Raw genomic sequence first — 22,142 nt, 5'->3', positions numbered from 1 at the left:
GTTAGTGTTGAATTCCCGAGCTCCGCGGAATCAATATTTGAAAAAATAATCTTGGAGAGCGCAGCATTAGCGGCAGTAGGAGCTCAAGCTCGAAATTTGAATTGAGAGATTTTAAATATTTGGTCCTTGATTTGATCTTGACGCCAGAAATCGGGACCAGAATTTCTTGTATGATAGGCTAATACGTAGATTTGTTTAAAAAACCAAGTCCGGTTAAACTTATATTTTTAGTGGTTTTCGTAACACTGAAGTAGGTTTTCTTTTGCAAGGCTGTGAATAACGCGAAGTGAAGATTTCAATATGAGTGGGAAAACTAACATACGCATGTAATCATGGCCATCATTCGGGCCGAATTATTAAATAAATAAACCTTAGAGAACTACGAACACAAGAGTGAGTACAACATTTAAACACGTTCAGAAAGGTTAGGTGTGCTGTTTGCCTGTCAAACAATATATACATAGCTATTGTCAGTAGATTTATTGAATTAATAAATTCCTTATTTATTACAGATGATAGATCATATTTATGTGTGGGGGGAAGGAGGGTTTATCTCATTTTGAATTATTGCACCTTCAGATTCTACGTCCTGTTTGCCTAATTTTATCCCTCCCAATATAAATTATCTAATTCGCACACTGGTGACAACTGTTCCACATGAGAACAACCAGGAGTTAAATCAAATACAATGCTGAAGTATTTTGATCTTCTCACGCTTTCAAGTATGTGCTGTCAAACATTTCTCCAAGAAAATTAATCAATTCGTTCTGAAACTCATGTGAAAAGTAAGATAATCGTCTTTGTCCTTCCATTTTAATGCGTATTGAATCAATATGTGCCTTCATAACTGGATCAAATTTTGACAGAATATTTTCTTTGGAGCCTCCAAGAGTGTGAAACGTTTACTTTATCTATTTTTCCTATATTCAGACTTTTCCTTTAAATTTCTCTGGGGTCTTCAAGATAATGAAATTTTTACTTTTTACTTTTTAATGTACATTCAGTATTTCCTTTAAATTTCTTTGCTGGTCCCCAAGAGACTGAGGCCCTAAGCTATAGCTTGTTTAGCTTATACGGAAATCTGACACTGATTAGTTTTATTAGACAGATATTTCTGCTGTTTCATCCGTTATTTGGTGTAATACTGATTGACGATTATTGCGTCTACTTTTTCTAGGGAAGGGTGGATTATAAACCTTGACGGCCCTTGTACGGCTCATGCTAACAAGGTTTCTTTAATAATAATTTTTATCTACCATCCAGGGGGCCCCACAAAGTGAGGCCCCAGAAAGAGCGACCCTTACGCCGCCACTGGAAATTACAAAGAGTTTTATTTTTTCCTTCATGATAAGTGTATATGAACATCGGAAAGAATGGATCAAAAATTCTCTATTATCGTCCTTGAAACGATACGAGTCATTCTTTTCCCGCAACAGGCAGTTTTTCTTTCCGTGTTAATCGTGTAGGGCGCGCAAAATAAGCGCAGGCTCAGAGACTCCAACGCTACACACCAACTACCCTCTCCCTCTCTCGCTAGCTGCAAAGACGTAAGTAGAAAAGAAAACATATTTCTTCAGTCACATGAAAAGTTTGATTACATTGTACGAAAAACAACTGAGAGGCAGCCTAACACGAGAAAGAGCCAAGCAGAACATGTAAACAGTTGCAACATCAAGCATTGTGACTTTCGCTGTGTTGCCAAATCTCTTATGGGCATAAATCATGGTTGCAGACTCCGTATTAAAATAACTAAAATTTTTGTTCCGTCGTTTCTCATCCCTATACTGAAATAAGTCTTCATAATTATTTTTATTAATTATCATTTTTCGTGTTTATCGGGAAGGCATGTAAGTTTGCGACTATATTGCAGAACCGTCACTGCATTTTTGAATGATTGCTAATAGGAAAAAATGTCGAATGTAACTTACTAGTTTTTGTCAGCATCTCCGAAAAAACTCGGTTTCCTAAATTTGTTTCTTCGTTAGCGAAATCTTATCTTCTTGAGGAAATGTAATGATCATCTATACATTGAAACGTGATTAATGTTGTTCCCAAGTGTTTCCAGTGATTGTTAACAACGTATGGGAGGTGAATTTGTTTATAGAAACATGAAAAAATCCAGTAAATATATCCTGGGAACCTTTTTGCTTTATTTAAAAGATATAAAATTCTGAAAGTGTTCGAAAATAAAATTTTTATGTAAATATCTACGAAACTATTATCAATAGGGCTAAGGCCACATATCGCACCCCCACTAGAAGAGTGTTACATCTCTTTAAATGGCGATTTTGAGATAAACCTATAATCTAGTAAAGACAAGTGTGCTCTTTCACCCGTATAAAATTTATAATGTTATTTCGTCTGGTTTCCGCTTGATAGCGTTAATAACGGTCATCGATTTTGGAAATATGACAGGCCACGAGCGTCTTGTAATGTTACATCATTCTATACCTCAGTAGTGAGCGAGTTTAAAAGGATGCATATCGCTGAAGACGGTTATATCTCAGTTGCAACTGTATTAGGCTGACGGTAAGTTAATTTTTGAATTATCTTTAACAGATGAGTGTTACATGTGCAGATGCAACTATATTCGTCCGATATTGTTAATTGTTTAAGGGTTGCATTTTGTAGAACAATGTTGTTTATATAGTAGATACAACCATATTAGACTTCTTCAAAACAGTATTTAATTTTCCATCTCACTCTTCTTGTAATATAACAGTCATCTTTTATAAGGATATTGATACTTCTAATAATGTAGCTACTTTACAGTTACATCAGCATTATAACACACACACACACACACACACACACACACACACACACACACACACACACACACACACACACACACACACACACACACACACACACACAAATACATCTTGAAAAGTGTCACTTTAAATTTATCGTACATACTATTTCTAATTTACCAAAGTATGTTGCTTCCGACAACACATTTTTCATAAATATCCCTTTAAAAAATCAATTAAATATCAGAATGGTATAAGGGTATCAAAACTTCCGCTGCAACTCACAAAGAATTATTTCTTTGATTTTTTTTTTACAGGAATAGCATTGTTGTGTGTTTTCATTTTCTAGCTTACAGAAGCGGTATTGTTCCTATGAAAGTAGCCAAGAAAGTTCTGTCGCTTTTTGACTCACCACTTTCGAACATCGATATGTCCCTTAAGAGATACCTGGAAGATCAAAAATAGACTTTATCAGCATCGACGACCTTCTGCCAACGTTCTGGAAGGCTATGGATTCCATTGCGGTAGAACTTGATGGGCGAAGAAGGTACCAAGTGTGTTTTGCACCTCTACTAAAGATCTGAACTGACGTCCTCTAACGTGATTGTCCAAGGAATGGAACAAATGATAATCGGACTATGCAATGTTCGGAGAGTATGGTGGATGCAATAGTGTTTCCCATTCAAGGCGTAGAATGGTGTCCCGAGTCATCCTAGAAACGTAAGGCTTAGCGTTGTCTTGTAACAGGAAGGCCTCTTTGCCACCCAGAAGTGGAGCTCCAGAGTTTTGAGTTTTTCTTGAACACGTTCAACTGCTGACAGTAAATAGTTGCATTGATTCTCTGACCAGCTGATAGCAGTTCCCATGCCCAATGCCACCAGCAGTCCACCAAACACACAGGAGGACCTTCTTCTGGTGCAGTGCTGGTTTCGGCTGTTTTGGAACCGGTTCATGATATGCTAACCAATGATGACGGTGCCGTGCAGGTTTGTACAGGACCCACTTCTCATCACATGTCAACACGCTGTCCAGAAATGGTTCCTTCCTCAAAGGAGACAACAAGGAAACACGTGTGTCTGCTCGCGTTGCCTTCTGGCCTGGAGTCAAATCATGTGGGACCCATCGACTCAACTTGTAGTGCTTTCCCAGTTGATAGAGGGTCTGCCGAATGGCAGACATACACTAAATTGTAGACCCAGTGCCTCACATGTCTGGTCACTGTTCTCCTCAATTGTTACCTGAAGATCTTCATTTGTTGGTCTTCTGCCACCTGGTGCGCCTTTGAGTGTTTCGTCACCGTCCTTAAACTTGTTAAACCACCGGTGCACAATCTGAGTAGTCACGATATCCTCACCAAATGCCTGGCATATCTTCCGTCCCGCTGCAGCGGCGTTTGGACCCAGTTTGAACTCGTACAGTATACACGCCCTTATAAAGCTCTGTTGAGGTTCCATGTTCACTTCGTCTTTACGCAAGTTCATGGTGTAATTGAACTGCCACAACCAGGTAGTATTTTTTTATATACCCACACCAATAACTGGCCTTCGCCTTATCTGCATTCGCATTCAACTCACGGTGTGAGCGCCAATTGAACACGGAACTGCACAGTGGCGTGATTATGTTTTGGGCATAGTTGTCTGGTTGGCGTGATTATGTTTTGGGCATAGTTGTCTGGTAGCCTACCACTACATTGCATGTGTGTAGGGCATGCCGGGGCTGTTCAGCCTATTTGATGGACAGGTTCCGCCAAACGAGGCATTCTGCCCGTAGTTCCCCTCTTATGGACTCTTGTCCTCGTGCACGAAGTGCACTGTCAAGATCTGTCCATCGATCTTGACGCCTTAGCGTGTAACCTCTATTCACTAAGGGAGTGGGATGCGTCCACTGCGCGGCAGAACCAAAGTTATGCGTACCAGTTACCTACTGGTGGAGGCAGACTGCTAGCGAGCGAGTCCTCTTATGCTCTGCAGGCATGGTGCCCGAGCGTTTCAAGGCAGGTTCATCTCCCGCTCATGTTCGCTGTTACCCATGCTTGTGAGATTGGCTCTCATGAGGTACCGAATCCTACAGTATGACCACAACCCGGCAGAGTCCAACCCAATCTGGGAACCCCGGGCAATAGCGAGGGGGCTTGTTCAGTCCCGGCCCTACCCACCTCTATCATTCAACTAGCAACCGTCTTCGTGTGTAAAGGTACTACACGTCGAGATACTCCCATATCTCATCCCGGATGCAACGGTACGTGTTAAGTCACCATTTGACTTTGTTGCCAGACCATATCCCACAGAGGTTTTTCCCTGTCTTCGGGATCAGAAACTGTTGCCCAGTTACCTGAGATCGGCACTTTTCCCTAGTTGCCGTTCAGTCCTCCTGCAGGCAGGAATCTGACATTTTCCTCCTCCAATTACGGTAGAGGTACACCGTACATTACCAGAACCAATAACTGATGTAGACCATCTACCGAAGAGACATCTTTATTTGGGAATAAGTTATAACCCTCCTGGTAGGCTCGGCCGAGCAATATAGGGCTACCTCTCTTTAACGTGTTGAGGTACCACGAAGACGTTGAGATACTTGGTATCTCTTTCCAGACCCAATGGTACTTGGGTAAGCCACCATTTGGGAGAACGGTCGTGACATCTGTTCTCTCCTGGTAGGGCCGCGTAGAGCTACCTCTTTTTACCGCGTTGAGGAACCACGTATACTACCAGACCCAATGGCACGTGTTAGTCATCCATTTGGATATCGGTTTTCCTTATTCCCTGGCAGGGTTAGAAAAGGTTATTGCTATATCATCAAAAGTATTGAATTGTATCTGTAATAAAATGTGTGAGATTCATGTTAGATTTTCATTTCAACAAGGAAATTGTAAACGGTTATTTTTGAAGATACTTATAACCAGTGATGAAAATTTTCCGGAAAATTTTGAAACGGAAAATTTACCGGAAAATTTTCCGATTCATAAAAACATACTCCACTTATTCTTACATCGTTGTTTAGCCGTGATGTGAGGTGGAAAATTTTCTTCTGTATTTTTCCGGAAAATTTTCCGTTCTTAACAAATATCAGTGATCAAGTAACAATTCCTCAGTATTCATAAAATTGATTGAATTCATATATAGAATTGTTAAAAATTGAAAGATCGTTTAAAGAATCTGAAAATTTTCATGGCTCAGACAATTTTCAGTAGTATATAGGAACAAGTGAAACAAGTTTTCATGAATCGAAAAATTGTCTATCCTGTACAGACGAAAATTTTCCGGAAAATTTTGAAACGGAAAATTCTCCGACTTAAAAACATACTCCACTTATTCCTACATCGTTGTTTAGTCGTGATGTGAGGTGGAAAATTTTCTTCTATATTTTTCCCGAAAATTTTCCGTTCTTAACAAATAGTGATCAAGTAACAGTTCCTCAGTATTCATAAAATTGATTGAAATTATGTATAGAAATGTTAGAAAGCGAAAGATCGTTTAAAGAATCTGAAAATTTTCATGGCTCAGACAATTTTCAGTACCATGTAGCAACAAGTGAAACAATTTTTCATGAATCGAAATATTTTCTGTCTTGTATGGGAAAATTGAAGAACTTTTTCTGAGTCGGAAAATTTTCATCATTTTGAAGAAAAAAGTAAAACAACTTTTTGTGAATCGGAAAGTTTTATTGCTCTGCAGAAACAAGTGAAAGGAATTTTTATGAATCGGAAAATTTTCATCACGATGTAGAAACAAGTGAAAAAACTTTTCATAATCTAGACAATTTTGGATATTATGTATAGTGATGTTTAGTGGAAAATTTTCCACTAATTTAGCCACACATTCAGCTATAAAATTCAATTCATGCAGAGGAAAGTTAGACAGCAACAAATTATCATTTTCCAATTAGCTTTCGGAAACCAGAAAATTTTCTAATATTTCAAGTTGGGAAGTAAACATATACAGTGTTTCTCTAATCTCTCTCTCTCTCTCTCTGTGTGTGTGTGTGTGTGTCTGTGTGTCTGTGTGTAAAGTGCAGGGAGCATACATCGAGTGCAGGGAACATGCTTTTAGAACGTAGCGCTAATAGTGCTGTTTTTTATGTTTCTTTTATTATTTTATTGGAAGAACAACTACACAAATCAGCTTCCTTATTAGTTATATTTCACTTTCTCTTCTGAATGAATATATGAATAAATAAATAAATGTTTATTTCTAGAAAATGATCAGTATTTGCTTTCATGAGTTACTTAAATTTGAATTTTGGGTAGTCAAAAAGTTACAGTATGAAATTTATATTATATCTACTTATTTATAAATGTTGCAGTATGTAAATCTATAAAAGTAGTAAAGCTATGAGAAAACCGTCTTATGCGTATTAGACTGTCGAAATCTAATATTGTAAGATCAAAGGTGGATTCTGAGGGAAGAATGCATTGAAGTTTTTGAAACATTCTTGAAATGAAGAATCGTTAGATATTATATTTATTACCAATAAATTTTACGGCTAAACAACGATGTAGGAATAAGTGGAGTATGTTTTTTTATGAATCGGAAATATGCATGACTTTTAATAGATAGAAATTTTAAATAATAGAATGGGATATTTGTACTCTACGAACTCAATGTGTGTTCTCTGCACTTTGTACACAAACACACACACACACACACACACACACAGAGAGAGAGAGAGAGAGAGAGAGAGGGAGAGAGGAGTTGAATTGAGTTGATTTTGAGTTTAACGTCCCTTTCAGCAGCGAGACTATATAAGACGGGACCAACTGATTAACGTGGAATCCGAACTACATGAGCTTCCGCTGGGAATCTAAGCCAGGTCTTCCATACCAAAGGTGCGTATGCTAAGCGCTTAGCAATGAAGGAGCTCGCAGATGAAGAGAGAGAGAGAAACACTGTGTAAAATTTTACTTCCCAACTTGAAATATTAGAAAATTTTCCGGTTCCCGAAAGCTAATTGGAAAATTATAATTTGTTGCTGACTAACTTTCCTCTACAAAAATTCAATTTTGTAGCTGAATGAGCACTTAAATATAGTGGAAAATTTTCCACCTAACATCACTATACATAATATCCAAAATTGTCCGGATTATGAAAAGTTTTCATTTGTTTCTACATCGTGATGAAAATTTTCCGATTCATAAAAATTCCTTTCTTTTGCTTCTACAGAGCAATAAAACTTTCCGATTCACAAAAAGTTGTTTTACTTTTTTCTTCAAAATGATGAAAATTTTCCGACTCAGAAAAAGTTCTTCAATTTTTCCATACAAGACAGAAAATATTTGGATTCATGAAAAATTGTTTAACTTGTTCCTAAATAGTACTAAAAATTGTCTGAGCCATGAAAATTTTCAGGTTCTTTAAACGATCTTTCACTTTTTAACATTTCTGTACATGAATTCAACCAATTTTATGATTGCTGAGGAATTGTTACTTGATTACTGATAGTTTTTTAGAACGGAAAATTTTCCGGAAAAATATAGCGGAAAATTTTCCGGAAAATTTTCTGAAATGGAAAATTTTCCGCGGAAAATTTTCCACCTCACATCACTACTTATAACAAAAGTTATACTCAATTTTTATTGTTTTCTGTAATTCGCCTACTTTATTTTTAATGTTTTATTTGCTCATCACTATCTTTCACCCAATTATACCGCAGACGTTGAGAGAGAGAGAATAGGAGCGAAAATGGATGAGGGTCCCATCAATAATGTGCAAATTTAATGAAAATTTCATTATAATTTGTATGTTATATCGGCAGTTATATGAACAACTCCCTATTCGCATACTGTTACATCTAAGATTATTATTTTTTAAGTAATAAAGTTTTTTAAGTAATGAAGTATTTCCTGTTAGCGAATGATCTTTAATGTTCAGTAAGTTCCTTGCATCTATACAATCACCAGCTATACCTGTATTTGTAGCCAGCAGAAGTATCTTAAACTTCTTGAAATTTCAAACACCGTCTTCAAAAAACATTGAATTCCGAGATGTAACCCCCTTCTAGTGGGGGTGCGATATTATCGTCTTAAATTTGTAATCAGCTCTATTTGAAGAAATTCCCAGATATTCTGTTAGAAAGGACTGGCTCCGATTCATGACGTATGAAGCGATATGCTAGCAAGGAACAAATGTCAATATCTCAAACAGAATCAAGATGATGTTGTAGACTTTCTGTTCTGTCCTGTGTGGCTGCTTAACTTCATTAGAGAATGAGAGAAAAGGATAAAAAGAAATTAAATAAAATTTTCAGTTTCATATATCACAATAATACCATGTGGGCATAAGAGATGAAAGTCAAGGACTATGGAATACGAGTAATTTGTGAATTGAGAATATAGGAAGAAACAAGAGTATTTCGCCATGAAGCTCACAGACATAATGTTGTTCACCACAAATCGCTTGACCTGGGATCGAATATGACATCACTTTTAATAGAGGTGAATGCTCTTCAGTAAGTAATTTTGCCGTCCTCTTCGTTTCGGACAAAATACAACCAATTGGAAGTCATGACATATGAAAGTAACAAAATCTGCTATGTAATAGCTATATTAAGGAGGTACTCATCTTGGAAAGCATGGGTACGTGAATTGTCGAGGCGGATATTGACAAAGACGATAATACGACAGAAATGCCGGCAAACGGCCCATAAAGAAACACAACATGGACTGTTTTAATACCGGTACGTGAACACCGGGGTCTCATGTTAGGTCCTCATACCGCCGTGGTGATAGATTAAGGATAGGGATCCTTCTACCCTTCTCTGTGTAGTTCATGAATAGTATTAGACCCTATAAAGTTGTTTACTTGTACGAGAAAGCTGAAATGCGGAACACCTCAGAAACTGTGTTAAAACTCCGCCATTGGCCTCAATACACGCTGATATTGAAGAGTGTATATTTTTTTAGTACAGTCAAATAGGGATAGCATTTCTGAGATCACCGCGCCAGGTGCAATAACACGGAACATAAGGTCCACGATATTGCGATACATGTTTCTTACATGAAATGTTTCGTCTCACTGTACGGAAGGAAATGCAACAGAATTATGTCGGACGAGCGTGGTGGTCAAGACAGAGGTCCTCCACGGCCAACCCAAATTCTGAAAATATTTGATTGAATAAGTGTGTTACATGTACATTAAGCCATGAAGATGTGCCGGCTTGTTAGAAGTACAGCAGCTGCCTAATTGTTAATGTCAGATCCTCTTAAAGCTCCGACGGGACATCATATAAGAATGTAAGACAGGCCCGTAGCCAGCTAAAAAATGTAGGGGAGGTAGTAGTTAGTGGGGTCCGATCCAATCATATTATAGTTCATTTGCAAGCCTACCGTGAAAATTTTAGGAGGAGCTGGTAAAAATTTAGGGGAGGCCCGGCCCCTAGACCCCCCTGGATACTGGCCTGATATAAGATATCATATAAAGGAGGATAAGAAACAAATAAAGACCAATCAGCTGGACCTGCACTTATAAGAAAATACAAGGATTAATTATGTGAACCTGTACCATACCACATTATATATTTAATGAAAATATGTTTTGATGATATTGCATAAAAAAAAAAAACGCATTATAGATTTTTAACATCCTACATATAACTGTTGTGCCTATTGAACCCGTGTCGGATCTACTGGTTACTAGTTGAATCTACCTGGGATTATTGGTACACAAGTTTCACATTGTATATATTATGAAAATGAAATATTGTGTATGACAAAGTGGCCTCATGAAAAGTAAGTTCGTGATATGTACTGTACGTACCTGAAAGTATAATAAAGATCAGAACTGAGAATAATGCCACTCTTGGACTACTTGTTTCGTCAAGCTAAGAAGATGACTTTCATGGAAGGCATATTTATGGAAGATGAGTTGAAACGGATCGTATAAAACCGTTACAGTTTTACAGTCATTGTGTTACAGTTTGCTATAGTTTATTTTACTAGTTAGATAGATTGTTAGATGTTATTTTAACTGTTACATAGGCTTAGCCAAATATAGTTCAGTCAAATTAGAGAAAAAAGAGCTAAACCGAGAAAAAAATCATAACAAGCTGAAAATTTGCACATACTTTTGGGAAGATATATATAACAACGTACTAACAGTCCTGAAATATCCAGTGACGACTTTGGCCGCCATATTGGAAAATGACCGTCAAAGTGTGGTTTTTCAAGATCACTGTTTCTCACTTTAATAGCTATAACTCACTTTGTATTTGCACTATTGATGTTATTTTTACTTCATTCGAATAACAAATGACTACGCTTTCACACAGATATTACACTTACCAGTTTACTCCACATGTCGAAAATAACGGAGGGATTTCTTTTTGAAAATCGCAGAAATTTACCTCCTTAAGATTAGTTTTCTCATACAGCTTGATCCGGAATTGAGCGTACCCCTAATTGGTGTTTTCTGATGGTTTTAGGTTTTACCCACATTTGTTCGGTAACATTAGTTGGCATTGTCTGGTAACATTGCTTGGTATTGTCTGGCAACATTGCTAGTCATAATAATTTGTTTCATACTGTTTTCTACTTGGTAACAGTTATTTGCAGTGAAGTTGGAGTAATCAACAATGTGTGATCAAAGTCCCATAACATTGAACAAGGATTAGTTGTTGCGTTTTGGCTTCACGAAAGGCGTTACACAGGTGACACTATGGAGAGTGTTAAAGCGAAATTTACAGACCGCTTTGGTATTAATCCACCAAGAAAAGCATCAATGTTGGTGTGGAAAAAACGTGCACTTGCTACGGGCAGTGTGAAAGACCGTCCGCGATCCGCGATCGACCGATAAAACGGAGGGGAACGTGCCGTGAAGTGGAAGCATCAGTGCAGCAGTCGCTGCAAAATCAACATGTAAAAGGTCTTCGGAGCTCGGTATTTCTCGGACCACAATGATAATTACATGAAAGAAGATCTAAAATTGAAGGTTTACCTTCCAGTACATGTGAATGAACTAAGTGACGTCGAAATGAATGCGCGGAAAGAGGCATGCAGTACTCTCCTTAAGGTGTTCCCTTCCAAACGATCCCTAGTGCAGTCCTCTTCACAGAAGAGTGTGCTATCTACCGGAGTATGCATTCTCGGAACGTTGTAATGTGATGTAAGAAAAAACCCCAGGTTTTACAAAGAGATGGAGAAAAACCCACCACACGTTATGGTGTGGGCTGGAATGAGTGCAACACACATTTTTGGGCCTTACTTCTTCGAAGACAATGTTAATGGACATTCTTACCTGTAGATGCTTAATGAGTGGTTGGTGCCTCAAATGGAAGAAAATGGTATCAAAGACACTGTTGTGATACAGCAAGATGGAGCACCAGCGCACTTCGCGATTCACGTGCGCAATTACCTGAATCAGACGTTTTCTGGCCGCTGGATTGGAAGAGGTTGTGCATCTTCACCAGCTCCTTTTGCCTGGCCTCCAAGAAGTTCCGCTCTGACGACACCAGACAATGCTCTCTAGAGTTTCATAAAGCAAAATGTAAGAAACACTCGATACCACACAACGCAAGAATTACGAACAGCTGTGGAACACGCCTTCACCCTCGTGACTCCGGAGTATCTCCGCAAAATATCTTCGAGAACTTGGCGCAGAATTCAGCTGTATTACGACATGGATTGTGATCATACCGATGTTTATGACTCTTAAGACTATATAAGACTATATAAGACTATATAAGACTCGTAAGACTTATAACTACATACAGACATTCTACCATAACTAACACTATACTGTTGAAACTAAAGAGAAGTACGTCCACTTCCGGACCACCCTGTACATTACCCCAGAAAAATAAAATCATAACAAGCTGAAATTTTGCACATACCTTTGGGAAGATATACAGTATATAACAACATACTAAAAGTGCAGAACTATCCGGTGACGCGTTTGGCCGCCATATTGGGAAAAAGCGGTGGTTTTTTAAAGGTTAGTGGTTTTAAAGGTGGTTTTAAATAGTGGTTTTTAAAGGTAATAATTGGTTCTCACTTTAATAAGCTATAACTCACGTTGTATTTGTACTATTGCTGTTACTTTCAGTTCATTCGAATAACAAAGGACTACGCTTACAATCACTTACCAGACTACTGCACACATGGGGAAGTAACGGAGGTATTTTTTAAAAAAATCCCCAAACTTTCCCTTCTTCCGATTACTTTCCCTTAACCAGTTGACAATCTCGTCCTCTGAGAGTAGCATACATTAAATACACAATAATACACACAAATATAACAACCAAGTTTCTTTGAAATCAAAGTGATAGAATCGGTATAACAAATAAAACTTCATTAAGTACTACTCCTTGACTACGCATAGAGCGAATAAGGCGTTCTTTCAAACTACATTCCCCAACTGTTATGTTCACTTCTTCAATGCCAATTGTCACATCTCAAGAGAAGTTATTTGCTAATCTGAAGAAGAAATCCAGATTTATTGAATACTTTCTAATCATCTCACGGTTGCTGGCACCAGTGTTCTTCAAGCCTCTGGAGATGCACATACCCAGATTGTGGGTATTGCAATGAAACTCTCTCTCAAACAGCCACATCCAGTATCAATTATGGGGACGATGTGGATCTGGTTGTACTTTTGGCCTCATTAGCAAGTGAGAAAATATAAAAATAACCAAGAAAGTTCTGTCGCTTTTTGTGGAGGTATGTGTTCTATTGGCCCTCACATCGTGAGTTGAATGCGAATGAAGATAAAGTGAAGGTCAGTTGTTGGTGTGGATATATCCAACGTATTACCTGGTTCTGCCAGTTCAGTTACACCTTGAACTTGCGTAAGAACAGAGTGAACATCGGACCTCTACAGAGTGTCATAAGGGCGTGTATGCTGTACGAGTTGAAACTGGGGTCAAATACCCTGCAGCGGTTTGGAAGATATACCAAGCCTTTGGTGAGGGTGTCGTGACTACGTGGACAGTGCAGCAGTGGTTTAACAAGTTTAAGATCGGTGACGAAACACTGGACGACGCACCACATGCTGGAAGACCAACATATGTACAAAACGAAGATCTTCAGGCAATAATTGAGGCGAAAGCGGCCAGACATGTGAGGAACTGGGACTACAATAGACTGAAATAGTGTGACGCCACATCCTTCTCGTTGCCATGGTGATCGCAGTTTTATTTTCTAAACAACATGGCCGAAGAACCTAAGTACAAAGCGAACACCGTGACGTATTAACTTCTGGATTGCAAACATTAGACTAAAAGAAATACTTGTATATGTAAAAAAGTTTTCCAATGAATGAAACTACGAAAAGATAGGAAAAGTAAGCAATTTGGTAAATAATATGGTAAAATATGACAAGCGTTGAAAGTGAGAGTTTCCTTTGATACCGTAGATTTTGTGTATTTATCTATACATTTGAAGGTTACATTAAGTGTCAAAATTCTTAACTTGTTTATTATCGGATATTAAACTTAAGTAATTCTGGAAATTTTTTATTTAGTACCATCAGTATCACACATTACATTGCATACTTGCAGGGCTACAGAATTAGTATTTAAAACTTAACCAATCAGAAATCGGTCCAGACTGAAAATTCTCAGCACGCATATGGCTACAAGCCTAGTGTCCTTTTTTGTTTTGATTGTTTCTTTATTTTGTAGCCACTGTAACTATGCACTCATATTTTAAAGAGTGGATGTAAGAAATCTGAATGCGCCAATATAATTAGCATTATTTTCAAAGTAGACAGTGATCTTTCCTTGTAGACAAATCGTATATTTGTTCTACTTTCATTGTGCTACAGCTCGACAATCTTTACCTTAGAGTTTCTGCATTGCTTATAATTGCTTTTGTTCATTATGGATTACGTGGTAATGACGCCAGCATTTCTTATGCAATTTCTATTTTATCATTTTACGTAGAAATGTGGTCCCTGTAGAAGATTCCTTAGATGTTACTTTATGAATTACTGAAATTCACTCGTAAATTTTCTAAATAGTGGCCCCAAATTCTTAATCTGTATCTTTTCTTACTAACTTTACTTTGTCTTCAAAATATTTTACAATTGTCTAATTAACAGTCTGTGATTATTAACAACAGACTTAACAGTATTTCTTTCGATTCATGTATTTGTTTAGAAAAATACATGGCGATAACCATGGTAACAAGGAGGAAATGACGACATCACTATTTCAGTCTATTCAGTGTGAGTAGAGAAACCATTCGGCAGCTCCGCCATCAACTTGGGATGCACTACAAATTAAGTCGATGGGTACCATATGATTTGACTTCGAGCCAGAAGGCAATGCGAGCAGACACCTCTCTTTTTTTGCTGTTTTGTCTGAGGAAGAAGCCACTTCTGGATAGGGTGTTGACATGTGATGAGAAGTGGGTCCTGTATGAAGCTCCACGGCGCCGTCATCATTTGTTAGCATTCCATGAACCGGTTCCAAAACAGCCGAAACCAGTACTGCACCAGAAGAAGGTCCTCCTGTATGTTTGGTAGACTGCTCGTGACATCGTGCATCAGGAACTGCCACCAGCTGGTCAGAAGATTAGAGCAACTGTGTACTGTCAGCAGTTGAGCGACGTTCAAGAATGACTCAAAACTCTGTAACCAGCACTTCTAAACCGCAGTGGTCCTCCTGTTACAGAACAACGCTACGCTCCTCGTGGCTAGGATGACCCGGAACACCATTCTACTTCTTGAATGGGAAACACTATTGTATAAACCATACTCCCCGGAAATTGCACCGTCCGATTATCACCTGCTCCATTTCTTGGACAACCACCTTATCGGACATCAATTCAAATCCCTAGTAGTGGTGCAAAATAAACTTGATACCTTCTTCGCTTCACGGTAAACCAAGATCTACCGCGATGGAATCCATCGCATTCCAGAACGTTGGCAGAAGGTTGTCGATGCTGATGGGGACTATTTTTAATCATCCAGATACGTCTTAGGTGACATATCAATGTTCGAAGGTGGTGGGTGAATAGCCGCAGAACTTTCTTGGTTACCTTTATAGATGTTACAGCAGGGTTTTGTTTTGTTTAAAACAAATGATTAAAACTTGTTTTAAACAATTGATTTTGTTTAAAACAAATTTTGTATACGTTTTAAACATTTTGTTTTAAACACGTGTATTTTTAAACATATGTTTATTTTTATTTTATTTTATTTTTGTAAAAAAATCTGAAAGAGAAAGAAAATTGTCAAAAGCTCTCCCCATCCAGAAGACTGTTTTCTTCCCATGTGAATGTTTCGAACTCTTGTGACTACAGCAGGTCAATCTGGTGATCTACAATTTATTTTATCTCTTTTTTCCCTTATTTTTAACGTATTTTGTATTGTTTAAATGCTTCTTAGTAAATTTGCGAGAGAGTGTCGTAGTCGAAGGTTGGACTACTTGTAGTACTGATATCAAAAAATAAATAAAAGAATTATCGTGGAAACAAGATTTTGTGTTGTATTCAGAAACCAAACAAAAGGTTATTTGCTAAATTGCGTTTCTGAAATTAAAATATACCTAGGTAGCAGGCATTCGTTGATACAGTACATGTTGGTTCTCAGTCTTCGTACAACTTGGAATCGTTTAACATGAGTTTTACGGGAAGAAAAAAGGACATCATTTGGAGCGAATTTATTAAAGTAACTCAAACTCCATCAGATAAGGAAACGACCATACGAGCTTGTTGCAAAACGTGTAAGAAAGAAATGGTTGGTTTAGTTCAAAGAATGAAGAGTCATTACGACAAATGCAATGCTCTCAAAAACCTAGAAACCCAAACAAATGGTAAAAGTGTTAATCCGAAAATTGCTTCTGATGATTCTAACGTCAGTGATGTGGTTGAGATGCAACTAGAAACTTCAGGTAAGAATTAATTTTGTGTCAATAATATCTTTTTCATTATATTATGAAAATTTTATTTCGTCCCTCTTCCCCACCTCAGTTCTAAATTTTCTTGAAAACTTTACACCTTCCCAAGCTTGTATGAAGGGACCAGGTGAGAAAGGGCAAGATATGGCAGTCGCCTGCGTAACTAACCATTAAAGCGTGATATTTATTATAACATCAGTGCCGAACGTCAGTGTCTGGGAAAATTTGATCTCAATTTGTTCGTCTGTCTGTATGTATGCACCACGCTACATGACACAATTTTCGGTTTTTTAACATTAAAATTTGAGAGTAGAGGCACGATACATCGGAGTTTTCTGTATAGATTTTGACTGCCATCCGACGTAAAATTTCAAAATTAGTGGTTCGGACCCCAGTTTAAACAAAAAGCCCTGTCTCATATAGCCTTGCTACTGATGCAAACTGACTGTAATCAATCAAACTAAACAAATTTTATGCGTTTCGAACAAATTTGGCTTGCAGGATAAATTTGTTAGTTAAAATGGCATATCTTTGCTTTCTTTTTCGTTAGTATAAAAATAAATACTCCATCTAAATTATTTCTTTTTGTTTATTTTGAATAACCCAAAAGGTACAGAAATTCTGAGCTAGTTAAAATGGCGTTGTTTTGATTTTTTCTCGTTAATACAAAAGTAAATATGCCACTCAAATTTATTCCTCCTTCACTTTTTCTGCGTGGTACAAAAAATTGAATAGGTCACACAAATTTCTCCGTCGCTTCGTTTACGAGTTATTTGAGTTTAAATATTTGGCCTTTGACCTCGATGGTAAGTACTTTTGGGGCATGTAGTAGTTGATGGTTTGTTACTATTTGTGAAAACGGCACCTCAATATGTTGCTTCGTTTACGAGTTATTAGGGTTTAAAGTTCTGATTTTTGACCTCCATGGTAAGTACCTTTAGGACATGTAGTAGTTTATGACCTGTAAGTAAGTGTGGAGACAGTAACTCCATACGTTGCTTTTCTTTAAAAGTTAAGAAGGCTTAAATATTTGACCTTTGACCTCGATGGTCAATACTTTTGGGATATGTAGTAGTTGATGACCTATTACTAAATGTGGAAACACCTTTTCAATATGTGGCTTCCTTTACGAGTTACTCTGTTTTAAGTATTTGACCTTTTACCACGATGGTCAGTACTTTTGGAACATGCAGTAATTGACGAATGCTATGCTACACAGGGGTTGATAAGAGGGAACGAGTACACGTCCTTATTACATATGAGTGCTGTTAAAATATTTGTTCGTAGTATCTTGTGTAATTTTTGCTATGTTAAAATAGGGGTTGGAAAATAAGCCATAGTCTTTTATTAGCTCTGCTATGTTAAAATAGGGGTTGGAAATTAAGCCATACTCTTTTATTAGCTCTGCTATGTTACATATTCTTATGTAATATGTGCTATGTAAAATAGGTGGTTGGAAAATGTGTTCATTGCCTTTTTTGGAACGAATACATCCCTGTTATGTTACGTAGTCTTCTAAATAGGGGTGAAAAAGTGATCATAAAAGGGAACGAGTCCACTCCTTAAAGATTATCTGCTCTACTATGTGTTCGTAGTCTCCGCTGCAATGTTAAAATAGGGTTGATAATAAGCCATGTGATGTAATGTGCTATGTTAAATAGGTGGTTGGAGAATGTATTCTCTGCTCTGCTATGTGTTCGTAGCATAAAAGGAAACGAGTACACCCCCTAAACTGGAGGTCGTTGGATGGTTCAGGGTTGGAAACGATTACATCCCTGCTCTGCTATGTATTCGGTATTCTCCACTGCTATGGTAAAATAGGGGTTGATAATAAGCCATGCTCTTTTATTAGCTCTGCTATGTTATATAAGCTTATGTAATATCTGCTATGTTAAATAGGCGGTTGGAGAGTGTGTTATTGATCTGCTATGTTCATAGTCTCTGTGTAATTTCTGCTATGTTAAAATATGGGTTGAGAAAAGTGCTTATAAAAGGGAACGAATACATCCCTTAAAGATTATCTGCTCTACTATGTGTTCGTAGTCTCCACCGCAATGTTAAAATAGCGGTTGATAATAAGCCATGCTCTTTTATTAGCTTTGCTATGTTATATAGTCTTATGTAATATGTGCTATTTTAAATAGGCGGTTGGAGAATGTGTTATCGATCTGCTAAGTTCATAGTCTCTGTGTAATTTCTGCTATGTTAAAATAGGGGTTGAAAAATAAGCCATAGTCTTTTATTAGCTCTGTTATGTTAAAATAGTGGTTGGAAATTAAGCCATACTCTTTTATTAGCTCTGCTATGTTACATATTCTTATGTAATATGTGCTATGTTAAATAGGTGGTTGGAAAATGTGTTCATTGCCTTTTTTGGAACGAATACATCCCTGTTATGTTACGTAGTCTTCTAAATAGGGGTGAAAAAGTGATCATAAAAGGGAACGAGTCCACTCCTTAAAGATTATCTGCTCTACTATGTGTTCGTAGTCTCCGCTGCAATGTTAAAATAGGGTTGATAATAAGCCATGTGATGTAATGTGCTATGTTAAATAGGTGGTTGGAGAATGTATTCTCTGCTCTGCTATGTGTTCGTAGCATAAAAGGAAACGAGTACACCCCCTAAACTGGAGGTCGTTGGATGGTTCAGGGTTGGAAACGATTACATCCCTGCTCTGCTATGTATTCGGTATTCTCCACTGCTATGGTAAAATAGGGGTTGATAATAAGCCATGCTCTTTTATTAGCTCTGCTATGTTATATAAGCTTATGTAATATCTGCTATGTTAAATAGGCGGTTGGAGAGTGTGTTATTGATCTGCTATGTTCATAGTCTCTGTGTAATTTCTGCTATGTTAAAATATGGGTTGAGAAAAGTGCTTATAAAAGGGAACGAATACATCCCTTAAAGATTATCTGCTCTACTATGTGTTCGTAGTCTCCACCGCAATGTTAAAATAGCGGTTGATAATAAGCCATGCTCTTTTATTAGCTTTGCTATGTTATATAGTCTTATGTAATATGTGCTATTTTAAATAGGCGGTTGGAGAATGTGTTATCGATCTGCTAAGTTCATAGTCTCTGTGTAATTTCTGCTATGTTAAAATAGGGGTTGAAAAATAAGCCATAGTCTTTTATTAGCTCTGTTATGTTAAAATAGTGGTTGGAAATTAAGCCATACTCTTTTATTAGCTCTGCTATGTTACATATTCTTATGTAATATGTGCTATGTTAAATAGGTGGTTGGAAAATGTGTTCATTGCCTTTTTTGGAACGAATACATCCCTGTTATGTTACATAGTCTTCTAAATAGGGGTGAAAAAAGTGATCATAAGAGGGAACGAGTGCACTCCTTAAAGATTATCTGCTCTACTATGTGTTCGTAGTCTCCACTGCAATGTTAAAATAGGGTTGATAATAAGCCATGTGATGTAATGTGCTATGTTAAATAGGTGGTTGGAGAATGTATTCTCTGCTCTGCTATGTGTTCGTAGCATAAGAGGAAACGAGTACACCCCCTAAACTGGAGGTCGTTGGACGGTTCAGGGTTGGAAACGATTACATCCCTGCTCTGCTATGTGTTCGGTATTCTCCACTGCTATGGTAAAATAGGGGTTGATAATAAGCCATGCTCTTTTATTAGCTCTGCTATGTTATATAGTCTTATGTAATATTTGCTATGTTAAATAGGCGGTTGGAGAGTGTGTTATCGATCTGCTATGTTCATAGTCTCTGTGTAATTTCTGCTATGTTAAAATATGGGTTGAGAAAAGTGCTTATAAAAGGGAACGAATACATCCCTTAAAGATTATCTGCTCTACTATGTGTTCGTAGTCTCCACCGCAATGTTAAAATAGCGGTTGATAATAAACCATGCTCTTTTATTAGCTTTGCTATGTTATATAGTCTTATGTAATATGTGCTATTTTAAATAGGCGGTTGGAGAATGTGTTATCGATCTGCTAAGTTCATAGTCTCTGTGTAATTTCTGCTATGTTAAAATATGGGTTGTAATTGACGAATGTTATGTTACACAGGGGTTGATAAAAGGGAACAAGTAGTCCCTTATTATGTTGGTAGTCTTTGCTATGTTACATAGTCTTATGTAATTTCTGCTATGTTAAAATAGGGGTTAAAAAAGTGCTCATAAAAAAGAAAACGAATACACCCCTGTGGGTGGACGGTTCAGGGTGTTCGATTGTAATCTTTGCTATAAAATGCTCATTATATGCTATTTCTGTTATGTTAAAATAGAGAACGAATACATCCCTAAAATGCTCATAAAAGGAAACGAGTACACCCCCTAAACTGGAGGTCGTAAAAGACCATGGCTGGACTGTTCAGGGTGTTTGTAGTCTTATGTAATTTCTGCTATGTTAAAATAAGGGTTGGAACGAATACATCCCTGCTATGTTACATAGTCTTATGTATTATCTGCTATGGTAAAATAAGGGGTGGAAAAAGTGATAATAAAAGGGAACGAGTCCACCCCTTAAAGATTATCTGCTCTACTATGTGTTCGGTACTCTCCACTTCTATGGTAAAATAAGGGGTTGATAATAAGCCATGCTCTTTTATTAGCTCTGCTTTGTTATATAGTCTTTTGTAATATGTGCTATGTTAAATAGGCGGTTGGAGAATGTGTTATCGATCTGCTATGTTCATAGTCTTTGTGTAATTTCTGCTATGTTAAAGTATGGGTTGAGAAAAGTGCTCATAAAAGGGAACGAGTACACCCCTAAAATTGAGGTCGTAACAGACCATGGGTGGACGGTTCAAGGTGTTCGATTTCCCACACGTGGGCGGGGCCAAGTGAGTGGGGCCAGGGGGCGTGGTCACGTGACCGGCGTCAGCCAATCAGCGTGAAGGGGGCGTGACTTGTTTGCGCATTCGCAGTAAGAAAAAAATAGCCCAAGGTGACCCCACTCGTGTGTTTTATAAACATTAGCCAAAACGAACGCGCGCCTCAGTTCTACACCTTTAGGAAGAGGGAACTAATGAAAAGTAGGATCACTCAAGATCGATTATTGCTCATCTATATGGAGCAGAAAACATTATTGTCATAATGCGTTTCCATGTTCCCATTATTATTTATCTGTATTATCTGCATATCCAGATTCCGGATACTCGCAGAAATGTTACTGACTTAAAATTTCTCCATAAAGTAGTTAATGGAAACTTAAGGTCTAAAGCCCTACTTCAAGAACTATCCCTTCACATTCCTCACCTCTTCCTTCTTTCCCGCCCTAGACTATCGATTATTCAAAGGTTCTTTTTCACAGAGCACAAATTTATATAATCTGATAACAGCTGACTGTATTCAGCTTAATACAATAATTACACAAATTCAAAATAACTAAAAATGAATTAAGAAAATTTATCCTTGCTTTGGTTACCATCTTTTGTTTTATATTTACAATGAACATCGACATTTTTTACATTTTAATAAAACTTTAATTTCCTGTTGCCCTGTGGCTATGCTAGTAGAATTTCATCCTAATTGTCACAGGAATAAAAATGTTTTATTAAAAAAAATTGACTTATAGATTACTTAATTGT

The sequence above is a fragment of the Thermobia domestica genome, chromosome 5 (assembly GCF_964235325.1).
Source record: "Thermobia domestica chromosome 5, izTheDome1.hap1.1, whole genome shotgun sequence".
In the NCBI taxonomy this organism is placed as follows: Eukaryota; Metazoa; Arthropoda; class Insecta; order Zygentoma; family Lepismatidae; genus Thermobia; species Thermobia domestica.
This window is presented reverse-complemented; position numbering follows the sequence as displayed.